At 43.1% G+C, this 22,872-nt stretch overlaps 1 long non-coding RNA gene across 2 annotated transcripts in view; it reads left to right on the top strand.

Moving 5' to 3' along the window:
• The window catches only part of LOC108387117 (uncharacterized), a 28,265-nt gene extending 6,035 nt beyond the window's left edge, over positions 1–22,230 (top strand). The window contains exons 2-4 of one of the 2 annotated variants that reach the window (XR_012132775.1): positions 20,870–21,040; positions 21,482–21,621; positions 21,981–22,230. This is a non-coding gene — a long non-coding RNA (uncharacterized lncRNA). Of the gene's footprint in view, positions 1–20,869; positions 21,622–21,980 lie in introns of both variants that reach the window. The other variant, XR_001850730.3, reaches the window with a different exon arrangement.
• The last annotated feature ends 642 nt before the right edge of the window (positions 22,231–22,872 follow it).

The following is a 22,872-nucleotide window of genomic DNA, read 5'->3' as shown; positions in this document are numbered from 1 at the left end:
CCTATTTTCAGAGAAAGAGCAGGAAGAGATCAAGAATAAAGAACATGGGAAAACATGCTGCTGTATCACTGGAGTTCACTTATTTCCCAGAGATGCCATCTTCTAAGGAAAGGTGACATGATATAAAAGAGGGAAAGAAGTATGTTCCCTCAGAATTGGATTCAAATCCAGACCTGGCATTTGCTTTGTGCACAAATTTGGGCAAGTGACTCAAGCTTTCTGGGTCTTCTTTTCCTTGCCTGTAAAATGATGACACAAACTCCTACTATGTAGGATTTTGTTAGGAAGATTAAATAAGTGTACATAAAATAATTGGCACATAGAAATGGAAAGTATTCGTCAGTTTCCCTCCTGGAAGGAAGGACAGAGACTTTTCTGGCTACTTATATCTTCTCTAGATGTTTCCACATTGCTTCTTATCCACACATCCCTGAAGTGCCACTAAGGTTACCCCATATAAGAAGTTGGTTAAGTGCTTATTGACTAGGCCCCTAAATTCCAGTTGTTTAATGAATATCTTCAGAAACAGGCCCAGCAATGAGCTCACTGCCCTGAATGCCAGGGGAAGTGCATGGCAGCACCACAGGACTTCATGCAAATCCTGCGTCTGTCGCTTTGAGCTGTGCTGCCTGTAATTAGAAAGGACTAGTAAACTAACGTTTACTAGGGCACATGCTAGGTGGTGAATCGGTGCCAGTGCTCTTGACTTACTTGGCTCTCAAAACATAATTCAGAACCCTGGTGAAACTTCCCTGAATTCACATCCTCTGTTTGATGGTGTTTTCAGTTCCCCATTGGTTACTGAGAGCTTGAAAGAAACTCAAGGAAGGAAGCCCACGAAGTGCTCATAGAAGATGCTATGTGAAATGCTTTGCACGTGTGGCTCTTTTAATCCTTCCCACAAGGCCAGAGTGCCCATCTTACAGAAGATGAGACATGTCCCTGAGGCTCACTCACTCACACCCTGGGACAGAGCCAGTGAGCACCTCAGCTGAGCACCCTGTCCAGTGCTTTCAGAATGAGGTGGTGAGAGAATGAGAATGTTAAGAAGAGATAAAAATGCAAGACTTCCGGGATTCTTCTAAGCCTGTAGAAGCCTCTGGAGCCTGGTAGTTGACTTTGCCTACAAGCCCGGTGTGCAGGACTCTGCCTTCCTTCCCTCCTCTCTTCTCTATTGTCTCTCCCCTTCTTTTCTTTCTTGCAAATCTTCCCCTCTTTAGGCAACGGGAAGGCCCCTACTGGTGTCATTTCAGCCAACAGAAATCTCCCAGGCTCCGGGAGAGGGCTTTGGGGGCTTTCTGCTGGAGGGTCTTGGGAGCCCTTCGCGAGGCCTGCAAGCAGCAGCAGGGCAAGGCCAGCCACCGCTAACTGTGAGTCTGTCTTTGCACAAAGCACTTTGCCCTTGCTGCCCTCGGGGTGTTTTTGGTTTTTCCCAACAACCATATAAGCTGAGTTCTGTGTTATTGGTTCACTTATTTCGACATGGGGGAAAGAGCCAAGGAGAAAACTGATACCCCTCGTTGTGTGAGCTGTTTTCTGGGAAATTCAGAACTGTCTCCTGTGTGGTTCAGAGCTGCTTACCACTGCCAGTGCCTTTAGAGAGAGAGCCTCCGTGTTTGGGGCATGGACTGCATCACCCCTTCATCTTCCTGAGCTATGGGCAGCCAAACAGAAACCACACAGATTCAATCTTTGTGCCCATAGCATCAAGAATAAAACCTGCCATGTAGCAGGCATCCAGGATATGTCTTTTCTAACCAGAACAGAAGGTGGATTGATTACCACTGAATGCTTCTCATAAGCTGACCAGGTTGACAGTGGACAGGTAGAGAAAGCGACACCTTGATCTTGCCAGACCTGATTCTGGCATCCACACTTGAGAACCATGAGTCATTTCTTAGCATCTTCCATACCAGCCCTGCTCTGAGAGCTTTTGCCCCTCTCAGCACAAGGAGGGCCAAGCCATGGCTTCCACTAAGATCTGCCCCCTGGAAGCCAAACAGGGTGCTGAATTCCTTTGTGGCCAGCTTTGATTTAAATTTTTAAGTGGTGATGAAAATAATGCTATTTTTTGAGCAACAGATTAAAAGCCAGTTGCTGTTCAACACTTCATTTACATATCATTTTAATCCATAAGATTGTCCTTTAGGATTTTACTCATCTGGGATTGTTCTCATTTTACAAATGAGAGAAACATTACCCAGAGAGGCTAAGTAACTTCCCTAAGATCACACAACTAGTGAATCACAGAAACATGATTCTAACTCAGACCCTTCTGGTTCCAAAGCCCATAGACTGGCCACGGAGGCTGCCAAGCAGTCTGTAAAGTTTATCATGAGCACCCCAGGCACTCTGACTCCTCACTTCCTCCTCAGAAGTCCCACCTTCCTTCATTTAAGCCTCCCCATCTACACCCACTGCTCCTCTAATATATCATTGCGGTTTTGAGGGAAGCAGTCACCCTCCCTTTCTCTCCTGTCTTTAACTCAGAGAGGAATTAGGTTTAAGGACAGATGAGGGAGACCCTCTTCCCCTCTTGTCAGAACAGCACCCATTGTCTGAGGCTGAGCGGTGTGCTCCCCAGGGGTCAGGAAGGACAGAAGGATGCTCTGTGGGCCCTGCCCACCCATGGCCCTAAGGTCTCCACTTTCACCATCTGCCCCAAGGTGCCAGATCAGGCCTTGCTGGCAGGATTAAATAAGACAAGGAATGCTAGCCAGCCCGGCACTGGGTCTGACAGAGCACACTGCCACCCCTCCTCCTGCCTCTTGGCCTCTCCTCCCCTCCTCTGGCTGTGCTGCCGGCCTCCCTGCGGGAGCACCCCTTTCCTCACTGCAGAATTGTGTCCCAAGCAGGCCCCAGACCCCTGCCCTTGCGTACCCAGCAGACAAGCAGCAGGGAGCCACTTCAAGTCGAGGGAAGGGTCGTGTGGGGTGGGAGGACAGAGAGCGCCAGCTCTGAGACCCAGTGATGAGGAGGCAGGTTGTTAGGTTGAGGATTTGACTTTTCACCACATGTGAATGACTTCAGGGGGAGCAGTGAGAGAGAAATAATAGCTATGACTAATAGTCACCATTTGGGGAGCACCTATGATCTAGACCTGGGGTTCAGTCCTGACCCATTATTAACCATCTGTATGACCGTGAACAAGTCATTCAAACTAGGCCAATATGATCTTAGGCTTTACTGTGTGAGAGAAGTACTGTTATTGCTATTTTACTAATGAACATACTGGCTCAAGTCACATAGCTAGAGAAACTGCTATAGTAACATATTATGTCCCAAGCTTAATAACGAGCATCTTTTATGTACTACCTTAATTTTCACAAAAATGCAAGAAAATATTAATAGTACCATTTTTCTGGTCAAAAAAAAAATAAAGACTTAGAGATATTAAGTAGTTTGTTCAAGATCTCATAACAAATAAGCAGAATATTTAAGGTGGAAAACTGAACTAATTATATAATATTAGAGGATAATAGCAACAAAATAATAATAGTACCCATTATTTTTATGCCATGTGTGGTTGGCCCTGAGCTAAGCCCTTTATTCTCATTTTCTCCTTTTGGCAATGTGAGTAAAGAGAATGCTATAAACATTATATACTATATACTATAATAGATACTATACACTATATATATAATGTAAACAGTATAAACCATAGAGAATTATACACTATAGAAACTGCTATGAACATTCATGTACAGGTTTTTATGTAGACATAAGTTTTCAGCTCATTTGGTTAAATACATAGGAATATGATTGTTGGATTGCATGGTAAGAGTATGTTTCGTTTTGTAATAAACTGCCAAACTGTCTTTCAAAGCGGCTGTACCATTTTGCCTTCCACCAGCAGTGAACGAAGGCGCATGTTGCTCACGTTAGCATTTGGTATTGTCAGTGTTTTGGAAGTCAGCCTTTCCAATAGGTGTGCAGTGGTTTCTCATTATTGTTTTAGTTTGCCCTAATGACAAATAGTGTTGAGCATCTTTTCAAACACTTACTTGTCATCTGCATATCTTTTCTGGTGAGGTATCTGCATCTTTTCCCCATTTTTTAACTGGGTTGTTGGCTTCTTATTGTTGAGTTTGAAGAGGTCTTTGTATAATTTAGATATAAGCCATTCATCAGATATGTGTTTTGCAAATATATTCTCTCAGTCTGTGGTTCATCTCTTATTTCTTTGCAGGGACTTTTGCAGAGTAGAACATTTTAATTTCAATAAAGTCCAACTTACCAATTCTTTTCATGGATTACACTTTTGTTATTGTGTCTAAAAAATGATCACCAAACCTAAGTCACCTTGGTTTTCTCCTAGAATTTTTATAGTTTTGCATTTTACATTTAAGTTCATGATGAATTTTGAGTTGATTTTTGTGAAAGGTATAAGATTTGTGTTGTCTAGATTCTTTTTTTTTTCCTCTGCATATAGCTGTCTAATTGTTCCAGCACCATTTGTTGAAAAGAATATTCTTGCTCCATTGAATTGCCTTTGTTCTATTGTCAAAAACTGATTGACTATATGTGTGGATCTATTTCTGGGCTCTCTCTTCTGTTCTTTTGATCTGTGTTGATTGTTTTCATCAGTACCATGCTACCTTGATAATTTTATAGTTAGTCCTGAAGTTAGGCCGTGTTAGTCCTCAACTTTGTTCTTCTCAGTACTTTATTGACGTTGTGGGTCTTTGGCCTTGCCATATAAGCTTTAGAATTTGTTTTTCAGTATCTGAAAATAACATGATATTAATCAGAACCCACTAAATCTACAGATTAAGTTGGGAAGAATTGACTCTTCATATATTCAGACTTTGGATCCATGAACACAGATAACTGGTAAAAAGAAAGACACAGGCCCAGCATGGGGTCACCTCTGCTGGGCCAAGTCTTCAAACCAGGGCTTAACACCTGACCTAATGGTAGTTTCAACCTCTCCCAGAAATGTAGTCAGTCAGGAATCTTCTGGTCAGCATTGATAAGATAATGTCACACTACCCTCTTTCTCCCCAAAGAAAGATGAGGTAACCCATTTAATGAGACCTTATCCTTGCCTCCTCTCACACACATAGATAGCATCAGAATGCATATAGCACGATTCAGGATACTAACTAGATAAATCCATGCCATGCTGCCTGATAAGTTGATAAATGTACCGTCTTTTCTGCACGTATCCCCTGCTCTAGAGAAAGTATTTAAGATGTCTCCAAAGGGCCTTTAGAGGGGTTTATCAGAGCACACTGATGGGCTGCTCTCGGGCATCCTCAGTGAGACTGTGAACAAACTCTGACTTTCTTAAATAAAGCAGTCATGTTAATTTCAGTTGGCACATCTTACCATTTTAGATCTTTGATTTCTTTCATCAGAGTTTCATAGTTTCCACATATATATTATGAACATATTTTGCTTGATTTATATGTAGGTATCTCCTTTTTGTGTATTGTAAATGGTATTTTTAATTTCAAATTCCAATTGTCCGTAGCAGATATATAGGAGGACAATTGACTTCTATGTGTTACCTTGTATCTGTAACCTTGCTATATATATAACTGCTCACTAGTTTCAGGAGTTTTTTGTTGATTCTTTGGGATTTTCTATATAGAAAATATGTCATGTCCTCTGCAAACAGTTTTAATTCTTTCTTTATAGTCTGTATACTTTTTTTCCTTTTCTTGTCTTAACTGTACTAGTTAGGACTTCCAGTACAATGTTGAATAGGGCTGATGAAAGGAGACATTCATGCCTTTTTCTTGGTTTTTGGAATAAAGTGTCCAATTTCTCACCATTCACTATGATGTTGATTGTAGGCTTTTTAAAAATCATCTTTACCAAGGTGAGAAAAATTCCTCACTATTCCTACTTTTTAAAATACTTTTAATCATGCATAGGTGTTGGTTTTTGTCAAATGCTTTTTGCATCAATGATCATATGATTTTTCTTCTTTAACCTGTTCATGTGATGCATGACATTGGTTGATTTTTAGATGTGAGACCAGCCTTTCATACCTGGAATAAACCCCACTTGGTTGTGGTGTACATTTTTTTATACACTGTTAGATTTGATTTGTTACTATTTTAAGGATTTTTGCATGTATGTTCATGAGAGATATTGATCTGTAGTTTTCCTTTCTTGCTTTCTCTTTATCTGATTTTGATATTAAAATATTGGATGCTGGCCTTATAGAATGAGTTAAGAAGTTTTCACTCTATTATTTAAAAGAGACTATAGATAATTAGTATAATTTCTTCCTTAAATTCACCAGAGAAACCATCTGAGCCTAGTGCTCTTTTCTGGAAGGTTATTAGCTATGCATTACATCTCTTTAGTAGATACAGGCTTACTTAGATGGTCTAGTTCTCCTTCTATGAGTTTTGGTAGCTTTGCATTCTTTCAAGGAATCAGTCCATTTTGTGTAAGTTATCAAAGTGTTGGGCATTCTTTTTCCTTTTATTTTTATCCCTTGGGAATAAAATAAATGCAGGATCTCCAAAAATTGAACCAGGTTCTGCGTTTCTAAGCGGCTTAGAGGAGATGATGCCTGTAACACACGTAGCACTGATCTGACAAATTGAAATACGGGATAAATTTTAGCTGCTGTTATATGATTATATTCAATGCTTACTAGCCTCATAAATTCTACATGTGTGTTTGAGCTCAACAGTTTGCTTCTCACCTAGCCTAATCTTTCAAAGGAAAGGGCAACCGATTCTTTCTAGATTGGACTTCTATAATAGTGGACAAGGAGCTTGGAAATTCTCTCCCTCCAAAATTACGATAAAACTGGACAAAATTATAAAAGCAACTATTTTGGGATTCTGGAAATTGATCAAAGGCATACAACAAATTAAGAATCATTAATTGAAAAAAGTCACTGACACTTAGTTAAGAACAATAGGAATCTATAGCAGTTTTGCCTAAAGCTGGTCTCATTTATCTCCACCCACCTCTAACACAATCAGTGTGGTAGTTCTACCAGGGGGAAGCAAGCAATGAAATCTTGTCATTTCTCTGCAAGGGCTACTGACCTGATTTGGAACAAAACAGAAAAACCGAGTGCCAATGGGTGTTGCCATGAGCAGTAGCAACCTCTATGAGAAACCAGCAGGGAGGGCCAACTTCACAGCTAGCCTGAAGCTGTGATCCCGATCAAGGCAAGCAACAGAGGGACAGTCTGGCCAGCAATTTAACCGGATAATCCAGGGCACAAGGTAGACTGAGTTCCCACATACCCCTGGTGGTCTGAAAGGCTGCACACATGCCCGTAGCTACATACCCACTCGTGAGAAACCAGAGAGAGCCCTAGCTACTCACACGTCCCTGGTTGAACATGAGTCCTTGGAGTGGCAAAACACAAAAGAGCTTGCAGGAAAGTAAAAGTCTGCTATAGACTTGTTAAAACTGTCTAAAATTTGAGTGCATTTAATACTCACTGGCAAAGGACATAAGATTGTTTGACTCAAAGTATTAAAGAATAACCTCTAACCCATCATGGGCTGACCACTAAGCTATGTGATTCCAGGGAAACCACCAATGAAACTAGGCTTATGGATAAAAATAAGAACATTTTTTAAAAAAACTAAGCAGAAACATCAGCAATAGAGAAAGGGGTAGAAAAAAATTTTGAAGCAATATTGCCCACAAACTTCCAAACTTTGAGGAAAACATTCCTTACACTTCTAAGAAGCTCCAAGTAAACAGAAAGAAATCCACACCTAAGCACATCATAGTCAAACTGTTAAAAACTAGAAATGATGAAAAATGATTGAGAGCAGCAAGAGAAAAAAGGCTCGTTATCTGCAGAGGCACAACAGTGAAAATACAGAGAACATGGTCTCATCCTCTTATTAAATGGGGCTTGTTCCCCTCACAGGGGGAGGGGTTATTGCTTATTACTCCAACCATGGGCTCCAGCAAATCAAACCTGGAGAGCCTGCCTCTTCAGGAGCAGCTGCCTTCTCTCTCTGTGGGCAAGGAAGGAGAGCAAGTGAGGAAAGGAAGGGTAGTGGGGAGGGAGTTAGGGCATCAGTTAGAGGCCAGCAAGAGCCACAAAGCCCTGACAGTAGACTGGACCATCCAGCTGTGAAGAGGGAAAAAGGAAGAGCAAACAAGACACCTATGGGTACAATCCTCTAGCCTCAGGAATGACACCCCAGGGCTTTCACTGGCCTACGGATCCCTATTGAGAGTGAAATGTGAAGACTATAGAAGCAATGACTGAATTCTGTCGCGACCCTTCAAGGACCGAAGCAACACGCCCAAGATCTTGATTCTTCTCTAGGCTTTATTGTCTAATCTCTCACGGCGGTTACAGCAGTTGTCGGGCAGCTCTCCTCCCTCCCGGCGGGCTCCCTTATATTCAGTCACCCAACCAATCCGGGACAGTATCATGCGTGACCTTTAAGCGGATAGGTGTCACGCACCACTCTAAGCGGGCAGCATGAGCTATGCACAGGTACGGAAGTCTGCTGGGCCAATCCCCAACAGGGAAGAGGGGAAAGGGTGGTGAGCAGGAAGCAGGCGCCATCTTTAGGGCGTTGTCCAGCTAGAGTGGGGCTCAGCCTCGGCTGTAGGCCAGGCCCCCACATCTCCCCCTTTATTGTTTTACTCTAGGGGAGATGCCTTCCTCTAGCACTGCCATGGCCTGCAACAGGACCTTCCGTTCTCCCCGTTGCTGTTTTTGTAACAGACTTTCCTCCCAAGCAGGAGAGGCCCACAATTAGCAATATTCCTATGACACCTACACCTGACCAGGCTTTGGTGGCGTTTAACATCTTGCCTAACTGTCTGGACAAGTTGGCAGCTTTAGAATAATTATGAAAAGGAATACCAGTAATACACCCTCATATACGCAGCCCACAGACAAAACCTCCCCCAAGAGGTCCAATTGTTCTTGAAGAAGGTTCAGTGGCCTGGGACAGACCATTCAGCGTCTCTGCCATAGGAATGGTGATAGCGTGGCGGTGGCTGCAGCTGCAGCTCGGCTCCGCCGTCGCCTGCTGTAGGATCCATGGCAGGAGCAGAAGCAGTGCGATCATCTTGTACCTCCGCTCCGGGGTTTTCCACTCTGAGTATCAGACGTTCAGGCACCCAAACGGGGTTCTGCTGGTCCTGTGGAAAAACACAAACCGAGCCTCGGGTCCAGATTATCACTGGGTCCAGGCCTTTCCATGTTCCTTCCAACACATCCTTCCACAAAACTTTAGGCATGTGTTTTGGATTGGATTGTTGGCCGTGCCACTCTGCTGCACTGCGGCCATTTTTGTCCAATGTTCTAAAATCTTCTCCTATTCCCCTTTTTTGTTTATATAAGGTATTCTTGAGGGTGAGGTGGGTGCGTTCCACCATACCCTGACCCTGAGGGTTGTCTCTAGCTCCCTGCTGCTCTCATGACACAAAAGGATGTCATCCATATAATGATAGATGATTATCAGGGGAAACTGTTTCCTGACAGTTTGTAAGGCCTTCTTTACATACACATGGTGGGGCTATTAGCCATGCCCTGTGGCAATAAACCTTTGACAGTCTCTGGGGTGAAGCCGGATGGAGAAGAAACAGTCTTTGATACTTTTTCCTAATTACAAAAATAGGTGTGTTCCATGGCGAGGTAGAGGGCTGGAGGTGACCAGCTGCTATCTGTTCTTGTACTAAAGTGTGGGCTGCTTCCTTCTTTTCTTTGGTGAGGGGCCACTGAGGTACCCACACAGGCCTTTTTAGGCTGTTTTCCCTCAGTGGCCCCGAAGAAAAACCCAATCCTGGTCCTCCGGGCCCTTTGGGCGGTCTCCCTGCTAAAAGGATTGGTTGTTCTTTCCCTTGGAGATCCTTCCCTAGTCCTCTAGTGCCCGCATACCCCTGTTTTTTCATTATGGCATTAGACTGCTCACTGTAAAGAGTCTCTGTGGTTAGTTTAACTCTATTAAACCTGTTCTCTAGCTCGTCCCCCGAAAGTTCCCCGTCTTCATCCTCATCAGATTGCAGTCCCTGTTCAGATCCCCCTTCCGATGCCTTTGCGGAGGCATGCTCTTCTCGTACTTCCTCTAATATTTCCTCCCTCTCTTGGATGGCCTCTCGGCAGCTTGGCTTCTGTCCCTTCAGGCAATTTTTTACTCGACCCCAAATAGGGATTGTCCCTGGTGGAAGGGGCTCCCTCTTGTCTGAGGAGTGCTTTCAGAGGTTCTTCGGCCCTAACCCTAGAGGCCTCCGTCCCCATCCTCTCTCTAAAGGGGCAAGTATCCTAGTTATGATTTAGTTGGACTACGTCGCTAATTCCGCGAACCTTTTGATTTCGTCGCCACTCTGCGAACCTTTTGATTTCGTCGCTGCTCTGCGAACCTTTACTGGCGGCTCCTCATTCCATATATTATAATAAACAATGTCACAAACACTAACAGGACACACACACTACACATAATATCACAAACACTAACAGGACACACACACTACACATAAACACCCACTGCAACTGCCTGCTGTCTGCCCTGCCACGTATACTTTCAGTTTACTCGCCGATCCACTCACCCTCCTCGGTTCCCTCTCCCGGTCTGGCCAGCCGACCGAACGGCGTCCAGCGATGTTCATCAGCAGGCACCAGGGTCAGCGGATCAGGTCGCGACGAGGTTTAGCGATTCCCGGGGTTCGGCACCACTTGTCGCGACCCTTCAGGGACCGAGGCAACACACCCAAGGTGTTGATTCTTCTCTAGGCTTTATTGTCTAATCTCTCGTGGCGGTTACAGCAGTTGTCGGGCAGCTTTTTCTCCCTCCCGGCGGGCTCCCTTATATTCAGTCACCCAACCAATCCGGGACAGTATCATGCGTGACCTTTAAGCGGATAGGTGTCACGCGCCACTCTAAGCGGGCAGCACGAGCTGTGCACGGGTACAGAAGTCTGCTGGGCCAATCCCCAACAGGGAAGCAGGCGCCATCTTTAGGGCATTGTCCAGCTAGAGTGGGGTTCAGCCTCGGCCGTAGGCCGGGCCCCCACAAATTCTGCTTAATATTCCCATTATTCACACATTTCACTCACACACTGAATTTTCCACCCCTCTTGCGGAGACCATGATCTCTACATCTTCTTGTCATCTTGCAGCCCCAGCCTCCGTGCCTAACATTAATCCTAATAATAATCATGATGGCAATTGTAGCTAACATTCACGGCATGCTTACTTTATTCCAAGTACTGTGCTAAGGACGTAGCATGCATTGTTTACTTGAATACTCAAAACAATCACTGAATTTAAGAATTTACTCCCTCCATTCTACATGTAAGGAATCATGGCCACCTAAAGAGGTTAATTTGCACAAATTCACACTTTTCTACAAACTGGCAGAGACAAGATTTGAACCCAAAATTTGAAGAATGCCCTTAACCCCACAGTACCTGAACTTGTGTCCTAGCACAGGGTGCCACGTGCAGTGCATCACAGCCCCATGTGCCCTCCAGGGACCTCTCTCCTACCACTGGCTCCTTCCTGTCCTGCCTCATCCTTTCTTCTCCCTATGGGCCCATTGTGGCCAGCATATACACAGGCCTCAGTGTCACCTACTTTGAAAAAAGATCCCCCTTGACCATGTATCTCTTTGCATATATCCCCACATTGAGTCCCAATTTTGACGATTTCCTCCTCTTGTGTTGTTCCTGAAAAGCAAACAGTGTAACCAGCCCATTACATTGGTTTCAGATCTCAGCTATTGTTGGGAAGCCTTAAAAATTCAGCCCCAAGGTTCTGTGCCCTGCCTGACCAGGATGGAATCTAGTTTTCAGCTGGACAGAAAAGCTGGCCCACATATCCTACCATAGAGCTCCTCATTGCCTCACTAAAAACTTGGAGTCGAGAGAAAACTGGATTCTGCAAGAATTCCACATACATTTCTTAATGTAAGAACAAAGGGTTATTCCACTTTAGGGCCCTGAGTGATCACTTTAACCTCCTCCTCTACTGAATTGGTATATCATGTGTCATTCCATTGAATTAGTATGTTTCATGTTATTAGCTACAGGACCTCTATAAAGAGAAAATCAGACAGTAAACATAAAAAGAACTTTAAAAGTTAGGAGCACACCATGAAAGCAAGTTACTACTTAAAGACATGCATTTAAGAGATTGAAGTGAGTTCTAAATTAATTTGGGGTGATTATTATCATTTTTATTTATGGCTTCCTCCTGATATATGCTCTAACAGAAGCATCATAATTTGAAGTTGAACAGCAATTCTTAATCTGAGTCTAGCTTCCTGGCTATGAGAGAGATTCACTGAACTTGAATCTCAAAGTGGTCAATCCCCAAATTTTGAAGCCTAGGAATCAGAGCATATGAGAGAGAGAGTGGACTACAGGAAAGGCCATGTGTAACGGCTTCTGTGACCTTCCACCTGGAAATATACCTGGAAAGTATCATGAAGGGCACATCATTTACAAGTGCCAGGATCAGAGTAGAGGAGGAGGACAAGTTATAACATGGCCTCATGACACTGTGCCTGTGGGAATGAGCCTCTTCAGGAAAGACACCACCAGCACCAGTGACAAGGATTAAGACTTACTTTAGGGAAAGAAACCTCATTAGCTCAGGCTTGATTAATCTAGAATTTATGCAATTAGATAAGTCTGGTTTGATGTTTGTCTTGGATTTGCCAGTCCCTTCGGGATCATGCAAATCACAATGGGAACAAAATAGAAAAGGGAATAAGAAGACAGAGCCAGCCTTTCCCCTTCAGTGGGCATGTGACTGGAGGTGTTTGTGCCTAGCAATGGATTTTAAATTCCCTCTTACAATGCAGTCAAGTGGAAATGAAAATTCTGAGTGACCCTCATATTCTTAATGATTCTCCATAGACATTGATGAATCTGCCTCGGCACCCTTCTTTGTCTGACTACTTCTCTTCTAACTGGTAATGGGAGCAGTTACTCTTTTTTTCTGGAGGCATTTTCTACAAGCTTAGTTTTTATCAGTTCCCCAGAATTACAGAGACTCTGCAGACAAGTAGAAAATGTTAATGCTACTTTGGCATGAGGGGATGGGCAGTGGGCTGTGCACACGAGCTAATAGATTCACCCCCAGACTCTGGCCTGCTGTCCATGGGATTCAATTTGTGCCTCAGCAAAATGATTGTGTGAAATGGATCCTCAGCCACTAACTCCAGAGCTGCCACATCTACAAACATCAAGGCTCTGTTGTAGTTCAAAGCACTGGTTCCAATCCCAGTTATTATATCTTAATTTGTTGTGAGATTGAAAATAATTTACTAATAAAAATAAAGTACCAACAAATGAAAATAATGTCACTTAAAAAAAATGAGTCAGAGTGGTTAAGATTTTCCTGGTAACATAATTTTCTCACTTGAATTGTGATATGCTTTTTTTGAGTGACAGGAAAAAAACAGCTCCTTCCAAATTCAATTGCCTAAGACCCACAGCCTGTCTTAATTAAGACCAGACATTCAACAGCAAGTGACCATTACTGACATCTCATTAACAGTTGAGTACTTCAGTATATTAGCTTGAATATCCTGGGAGGTCTTGGAAGTTTCATGGAAATGTCAAATATGTGCATGTTGTCTACCATATGTGCCAGAGCAAATAAGAACGTCAGAAAGGCTGCTGAAGAAAGAGTACTAGTTATTTCCAAAAGCTCCAAGAAGTGCCTATTTATTTATCCAAAGACACTTGAAATATTAAAAGTCAGTCTCATCTAGTGCCTGAATTGGTTCCTAGATAGCAAATTACTAAGCATACACACATGCACTTCCCTGCTCCACCAGGATTATCACAACCCCCAAGCACATCATCTTCATTCATTCAACAGATATTTATCGAGCACCTATGAGATGCCAGCACTGTACCATGCTCTGGGGACCCAGGGGGAAAATGACCAAGACCATGTGCTTCCACATCTCAGAACCTTGTCCAGAATCTTTGCATCTCCCTTCCCCAGTATTGTGTTCCTCTGGATAACCCCTAAGCATCCTTCTAGGCCCCGCTCACATAGCACCTCCTTGTGGAGCCTTTCTGAACTCTCCTCCCCCACATTCCCCAGGAGAATCAGGCATTTCCTCATCGGTATGCTCACAGAGCTCCGTACGCATCTCCATAGCACCAGTGCACGGTGTCAGGGATGAGGAGCGTATCTGAATCAGGAAGTGTGCTTATTTTTATGACAGTTTTATCTTACAACAATATCTAATGGTGACTAACAATATTTAGAAATGTAAATGAGATGCTGTATCAATGATAGCCTGGCCCATCTGAATGTATATAAAATCACACTTGGTTTGCTATGCTCTCATGTAAGAACACATGAGAATTCCTCAAAAATGCATTTCTGTGTCCCCTGTGACCATGGAAGAGGAAGAAGAGTTGATTTGATTGCTTGTATTATCTTAGGCTATGTGTAATAATTGCAAAACTATGGCATCTTCTCAAATGACATCAAGTTGCAGAGGCCAAATAGCTCAAGAAGAAAATAATTGAGTAAGGACTTAAAATACTGATTTCTGTTTTAGTGATGTCATTGCACTGCATGGGTCTGAATTTTGCCTGAATTTAATTGCTGTGTTCTCTAGTCTGTGATGAAACGCCTACACGTTCAAACAATCTGGAATATTGCATTTGTGAAAAATGCTTCGGCTGATTGTGCTCCTTAATGACCTCATTTGGGTGTTGGCTCAGTGGGTCTGTGTCTCCCTGTGAAGTGGCATCAGCCTGCCAGGGCGCTGGCACAGTACAGGACAATTCGGGACAGGGGTGGAAATGGTGCATGTGGAAGTAGTTTGTTAACCATAAAATATCTGAGAGGAATGAGGAGATTATCATCATTATTAGCTGGAGCCTGAGAAGTTCATGGTATCGACAAAGATTGGCAAGCTTTGCCTGTAAAAGGTCAGATAGTAAATTGTTCAGGCTTTGCAGGCCATGTGGTCTCTATCACAACTACTCAGTTCTGCCCTTGTAGCAGGAAAGCAGTCATAGACAAAAAGTAAACAAATGAGCATAGCTTTGTTCCAAAATAACTTTATTTATGGATACTGAAATTTGAATTTCATAAAATGTTCATGTGTCACAAAATATTTTTCTTCTTTTGATTTTTTGCCAACCATTAAAAATGTAGAAACCATTCATAGCTCACAAGCTGCACAAAAACAGGCAGTGGGCAAGATTTGGCCTGGGGACCACAGGTTGCTGACCTCTGGTATAAACATAGAACATTCATCTACCAAGATGTCTAGTGGATATTGGAGTCCATTGAGGCTATCTGAGCAGTACCAGAATAAATGCTGAGGAAACATTCAAGTTGAATTAGCGGCATTAGAGAGCCACACTAGCTCTTGGATATTTCATTTTTTTCTTTGGAAATAATCGTGCTCCTCACACACCTTGTTTCTTTGACCTGAGATTATTGGGCTCTCCATCCAGGGATGGAGGCCTGGTCAATATGCACCAGCCCCTGGGCTCAGGCGAACAGGTATATGAGCCCAGGGTAGAAAATCCCAGCTCTCTGAAAAATCACATTCAATCACGCAGCATTACCCTAATACAGCTCTTTACAGCAAGGCTTCAAGCTTTGTCTGGCAAAGAGAAGCAATATTAGGAGACTACCCATCTTGGATTGAAGTTCCCAGACAGAGAGAAAGGATTGGAGCAACAACTGTCCATTCTGTTAGTCTCCACCTGCTGTTTTCAGCTCTGTGCAAGCCAAGGCCATCTTTGTTTATGCAGATGTGGGGACTATTTCTACCCAGGGAGAGGTGAGGGAGAAGAAAAAGCAGAACTTTAAAGCCCTGGAAACCATAGCTTTGAATCTTCTTATCTGGAGTTACTTTCCTATCAGATTACTTTATATAGGTTCTCCCCTGTTCTTATCTCAAGGCTGTGAGTGTTCTGTGCTACAGGGAGGTGCTGGGAAGTTTTCTGTTTCAAACCTACCTCCTCCAAGAAGCCTTCATTGATTTCCTACCCAGAACTGGGAAATACAAATCTCTCCTTCCTTCGAATTCCTGCAACACTTTATCTGTATCTACCTCAAGGCTGGGGATACTATCTTCATTTTATATTTACCTTCAGACCCACTTGTTGGAAGAGGCAAGATCTCTGAATCCTCCTTGAGCAGCCCCTATTTCTTAGGGTGTCTTACTCAAAGTAGACACTAAACAGACAGTTACCAATGGAATAAATGAAAAAATCCATTAACTTGACAGACTGGTTCATCCATAGCCCCACTGTCCAATAGAACTTTCTGCTACGATGGAAGTGTTCTTTATCTGTGCAGTCCACAACAGCAGCCACTAGCCACATGTGGCTACTGAGCACCAGAATTATGGCCACTGTTACTCAGGAACTGAACTTTCAATTTTATTTAATCTAAATTACTGAAATTTAAATGGCCACATGTGATTAATGGTTACCTTATTGAATAACACAGGTCTATAAGACAATAAATGACTAATTTCTTTCTGTGAGTGGATTGTTGATTTAGGTGGTGATCAGACCACACCGATATTGTGTAGAAAATCCAGCAGGATGATAGGATCCTCTACCATTCAAGCAACATAAAGAGGCCTACCCTGTGGCATTTACAATCTGGGGAGCAGGGTTCAGTAGAGACAGACAATAAACCACAAACAAGATTAAAAGGTTAAATTTGTATTATAATAACAGGAGATACATGCTACAAAAAAGAAAGAGTAAAACAAGGTAAAGCAAGTGCAGAGTGCCTTGCAGGGGCAGGTTAAGTATTAAACAGAGTGGTAAGATAGGGTCGGTCCATTAGAAGGTGACATCTGAGCCTGGACCAGAGGGAGGTGAGGGTGGGCAAAGAAAGTGAGAAATATGCCGAACCCTACAGAGCCACATGGCAGCTCTAGATCATGAACTGAATTCCCTCACACAAAGAAAATGAGCCAGCTGGGGCACTGAGTAAGAAGGACAGTTTTTATTGGTCTTTGTTAATAAGCCCTTGACAGATATTTCTAGAACCATCATTTGAAGTTATAAATCAAAACTAAGTGGCAGGCAGGTTGGCTCTGCTTTTTAGTGCAATAAGTTTCTGGAAAACACAACAGTAAAAAAATCAACTTTATTCCCCCACCTCTTTGTCTAGCCTGTTACCTCACTTTTCCCTCAATGTCAATGCCGAGTATTAGGAAAGCAGAGCACCAACTGGATTTGCTTGGGGGCTGTGGAAATTGCAGAAGCAGAGTCTTAAATAAAGATGACGACTGCCAGGAAGTGCAGGAGGAGAGCTGAGGTGCCCTTCTGGTTGGCTGAAGGAGGGCAGCAGGGAAATGTCAACAGAGGAGGCACAAGGGCCTGCCAGACCCAAGGATTGGCTAGCAACTTCCACTAAGTGTTGGGATGGAATTGTGTGGCATTCTCAGAGCCAGTGTGACCCGAATCCTGGTGTCCTAAGGCCTAGATGATAGCAAGAGCTGTGCAGTAAATACTAAAGTGAGACCCAGCAAGGGAAGCATCACTGGTGCGGTAAGTATACACCAGGGATGTGAGACCCTGGGAACAGCAGCCCCACTGAGAGTAGGGTAGAAATCCTTTTCAATCAGATAGAATAAAGATTTCATTCAAGGGCCAGAGGAAGAGGCTATGAAATAGTCCAGGAAAAGACCCAGTAAATGCTTCATAGGATCAATTTGAAATTAAAGAATTGACAGCCCATTTTAATCTCTATTTTCGAACCATCATTGTCAAGTATGTTAGCTCCAACATACTTAGGTATGCAGAGAGCCTGCCCTCTGGTAATTCTTCAGGAATTATTTCATTGCTCCCAAGGGAACATGATCAGGAAGGAGCTTGGGAGTCAAAGGCAGGAAATGGTCTGGCCCATACCAATGCTATTTGGCAAAACCGAAAGCCACAGCTGGTTAAGGGGCTGTGTCTACATCTGCCATTGAGGGTACTGAGGTTATTTTATTTCAGACTGTGGGCTGTGACTCATGAGTGCCCATAGAATCAATTTAATGACTTGCAACAAACTTTTTTTAAAAGATAATTTTTAATTTATTTTTAGATAATTTATTGCTTGATAATTCAGGACTGGTATTTTGTTGACATGGGAAAGAGGAAGAGGATGCCTGTCCTTAATCTACTCCTTTGTGTCACCTCCTTCAGAAAGAGTCCCCAACACACGCACAAATACCCCAACTCTGTTTTATTGTCTTTACACACCACAGCACTTAAAATTAACTGAGATGTTACTGCTTTATTTTCTGTCCCCATACCCATCCCAGATGAAGATCAGCACTAGGAGCTCAGGGCCTGGGTGTTTTGTTCATTGTTAATGTCCCCTGTGCCACCTTGTAGTTGCTCAATTAACACTAAGACCATTGAGTTACAATTGGCCTGATTGGCAGGTTCCAGCCCACAACTGTAGCTGCTGTTGTTCATCCCAAGGGCTGATGTTCTACCTTCCTGTTCTGCTAGAACCTGGTGCCACCCTTTTCCCTCAGCCTGCAAGGACTGGTTCACACATCTGGGCTTTACCTTCTTTGTCAGTGTTTCTCTGTCTGCCAGCAACTGCATTTAAGCTCATTTGTACCAACTCTCCTTTAAGAATATTTTTCAATCTATTTTAATATACAGTTTTATGAATTTAAACACATGCATGCCACAATCAGAAAATCCAAAAAACACATCATGCTTTGCAGTCACACCCTCCCTCCATCCCTAGCCCTTGGCAACCAGTGATTTGCTCTCCAACATTTTTATTTTGTCTTTTTGAGACCATCATACAACTGGATTCATACAGCCTTTTGAGGCTGGCTTCTTTTCCTCAACATTATTCCTTGAGACTAATCCAGGTTGTTGCATGGATCAATAATTCTTCCTTATTATTGCTGAGTGTCATTCCATTTTATGGATGTACCACAGTTTGTTTAGCCAATCACCTGTTGCAGGACACATAGGTAGTTTCCAGTTTTGGGTGATTATGAATAGAGCTACAATAAATATTCATATAAAACTGTTATGTGAATGAATTTTCACTTCTCTAGGATAAATATCTAGGAGTGGGATTTCTGGGTCATACTGTACCATTTTGTACTCCCCACCCAGCAATGTTTGGGAGTTCTAGTAGCTTCACATTCTATCCAGCACTTGTTATTACATCAGATGTTCATTGTTTTTTTTTTTAAGTTTAACCCCTATAATAGGTTTGTAGTGGTATCTCATTTGGGTGCATTTTTTAATGGAAACTAATAAAAAAGACTGGAAAAGATTGCATCACAAAAACAATGGTAAACACTGTTTTATGCAAGTATAAATGTACATAAGTATGCACAATCACATACATGGATGTGTTACTATGTCCTAATGCAAAATACATTCCATACTGTGGGTTATGTTAAAAAATGTTTGAAAGCTACTGTTCACACCAAGGAATGGATTCCTAGGGTTGGCATTTCTGCTTGCTTCAGAGGGAGTTAGAGGAAACCTGGAAACTTTAAATAAACTCAACATTACAGGGAGAAGAAACCAAAATCAGACTTCAAGGGTACCAACTGCAAACAGGGGAAAAGTAATGATATCATCAGTGCTAAGAAGCAGGTTTCCCAGAACTCCTTCTGTGTTCATTCATACTTCTATATGCAAAATACTAGTCAGCAACAAATTATCAGGCCCACTCCCTACTTTCAATGAACGTACCATCTATGAGAGGAGATGTAATATCAACACAAATATATCTACAGGAAGTATTGAAAAATGAGTGTAAATGTCCTTTTTTCTGGTTAAAAAAATCTGTTTAATGCATTATCCCTCCCTAGAGAGTATATTTCACTGAAAAATGAGGTTGTGCCATGTGTTGGTGGAGATACGGGTACAGGGGAAACCTCACGGGCAGCGATGGGGATATGGGCTGGTTTGGCATCCTGGAGATCGTGCTTCGGTTACATGGGTAGAGACTTTCTTACCTGGCAATTCTAGTCATGGGTGTGGTGTGTATTAAAAACTGTTCACGGGTCCATAGGGAGCACATACAAGGATATTCCCTGTAGCATTATTTGGGGACACTTGAAGTTGGAGGCCATCTGGGTGCCCATTCCCAAGGAAATGGACAGAGAAAATGTGGAGAATGAATGCCATGGAGTAACAGGCAGCAGTTAGAAACTGTAGGGTGAGACAGGAACGGGACTTTAAAATACTGTGCTAAGAGATGAAGCAACAGGATGAGATATGGAGAGCATTTACACAAATTAAAAACACATGCATACAAAACAATACTACTAGTTTTGCTGGAACACATGTAAAGAGTACACATTAAGCACGATTGAGAGGGAGAGAAAATTGAGAGGGAGAAGGAGAGAAACAGGTCAGTGAATAGGAATAAATCACAGTTAAAATTTTTAAAAAGAGGCCGGGAGATTTTTCAAGGCTTGTGGAATGACTCTTAACTCTAATGGGAAGAGATCTCAGTGGCCATTAGGTTTGTGCTGTAATGTTGTATAATTTGTGTAATATTGTGTTCTTTGTTGAATATAACATTTATTTAGTTCCTTTAGCCTCTCTACCACCTAAAGAGGGATCTCAATTGGTCCAAAACCAGTTCTAGCAGCTCCTCCTTTCAAAGGCAGTCTTCCCATCAGCAAGCTTGTCTCGTTCCTGCCTTGGCTGTGTGCTCGCTCTGGCCAGTGCTCCCGCTGTTTGTTCTACCCAGTCTGAGAGCAGCAAAAGTTCTGGGGAGTCAGTGAGCAACATTCAGTGCGGTGCACCCCTACCGGAGAAAGGGGTTGTCAGGCCGCTTCAAAGGCAACTGACCCAGCCTGTGGGTGACCTTTGGCTCAGGCAAGGATCCCTGGCCCAAACTGATTATAGGACAAAGGTTTAGGATTTTAAGACAAAGCATGACTTTTTTTTTCTTTTTCTTTTTCTTTTTAAGGAACAGCTTCAATATGCTTTTCTCAGAAGAGAGGAGGGTTGTCAGTCTTCCTGGCACTTCACAATGTCAGTTACTCCTCGACTGTCGCATGGAATGCACCCTAGACAAAGGAGGCAATTGCTTGTGAAACTCCAAGGCTCACAGAGACTGAAAAAATAAATGAACTAGACTGTATGTATACCCAAACATGGGAAGGTCGGGAAGCTATAGAACGAAGACAGCACCCTTTGGAGTCAGCTCACCACTACGAAACATCCAGACAGTGCCACTTCTAAATGTACAATCTTGGCACGTTACATTGCTGCTTCCCTCACAGGATTGTCATGTGATAATGCATTCGAGCACTTAGCGTGGTGATTCACGTTCAACATATTTTTGTTCCATTTCTCCCCTTCCTACCTGATACCTGTTGAAAAGTGGTAATGAAGACCACATGGCCTTTGTTGTGTTTAAGTGACTGAAAGGCTACAAGCAGTAAGCTGTTATCTGCCTGTAGCTTGCCTATACCCACTTAAACTAGATTATTTTCCTCCAGTCCTTCCCATTAAAAACAATTGCCTCTGGGTGTATTTGAATGTATTAATTTTTTTTCTTTCTCTTCCCTTCTCTCAGAGTTATAACTAATGGGTCAAAACTGAAGAACAGAGAGTATGTGAGTCACTGAGCAAAAAAGAAGGGAGAGTTAACAGCCAAAGCTTCTGTGGCACTTATGCAGAAAAATGACTGATTTCAAGCTTCTAGAAACAATCTCTGTGAGTTCACAACAACCACCACCCATCTTATGCCCAAAGCTGCATTCACTTCCCACCTGTGCTTGTCTTATATTCTCGTGGATTGGTTGGATAGAATCCAACTCAGCTTGACATTTTTGCGAACACCTGACCTGAATTAACAATTTTGTTAAAGAAACTTTTTTCTCAGAAAATATTTCACTTGTCCTGAACCTTTATGACCCTTTCCAAGATCCTGTGTTAGTACCTCTAGAAACAATGAGTATTCTCTTCAAAATTTATCGCCTTATCTTTTAGCTGTTAAAATGATGTTCTATAGCCAAGGTATCAGTGACATTGTGTGCAATTTTCCATCATGGCTTCTTTTTTTGTTTTCACAGTAATGGGAGCTGAAGCCTGGAAAAATAAGAGCCCTTCCTTGGCTGTGCACGGCCCTGCCATCTGTGTGGGTGGGGCAGTGGAAGCCTGGAGAGTCCTAGCAAGGCCCCTGTGAGTCAAATCTTTTACCAGGTAAAAAGGTCAGCAGAAAAATATATCTGCATAATATATTACAGAATACTCTCATCCATTCTGTTTTGTTGGACATTAATTGCACTTATTAATTAAAGCACATGTACCTTAAAAGATGAATGAATGGGGGCGGAGCCAGGATGGCGGTGTGAGTAGAGCAGTGGAAATCTCCTCCCAAAAACACATAGAGCTATGAAAATATAACAAAGAAAAATCTTCCTAAAATAGAGACCACAGGACACAGGACAACATCCAGACCACATCCACACCTGCAAGGAACCAGCGCCTTGCGAAGGGGGTAAGATACAAGCTCCTGCCCGGCGGGACCCGAGCGCCCCTCCCCCCGGCTCCCGGCGGGTGGAGAGAAACCAGAGCGGTTGTTTTTTTTGTTTTTTTTTTTTGGCGAGCGCTTTTTGGAAGCCTTAGAGGGACGGGCCCCCGTTGCTGGGGAGGTAGGGTGGCGGGACCGGAGAGCAGGTGCCTGGGAACGGCGCTGGAGGACAAAGAACACCCCGCGTTTCTCCCTGCGGGACCAGCGGGCCGGTGCCTGAGACCGGTGCCTGAGGACGGAGGAGGTCGCGCGTTTTTCCCCCTTTTTTTTTTTTTTTTCTCTTTTTGGCGAGCGCTTTTTGGAAGCCTTGAAGGGACGGGGACCCCAGTGCTAGGGAGGCAGGGTGGCGGGACTGGTGAGCGGGTGCCTGGGACCGGCGCCTGAGGACAAAGAATATCCCACGTTTTTCCCTGCGGGACCGGTGGGCGGGT

Source organism: Manis javanica, chromosome 1 (assembly GCF_040802235.1).
Source record: "Manis javanica isolate MJ-LG chromosome 1, MJ_LKY, whole genome shotgun sequence".
In the NCBI taxonomy this organism is placed as follows: domain Eukaryota; kingdom Metazoa; phylum Chordata; class Mammalia; order Pholidota; family Manidae; genus Manis; species Manis javanica.
Note: the sequence above shows the minus strand (reverse complement) of the source record. Positions and strands in the feature narration are given on the sequence as shown.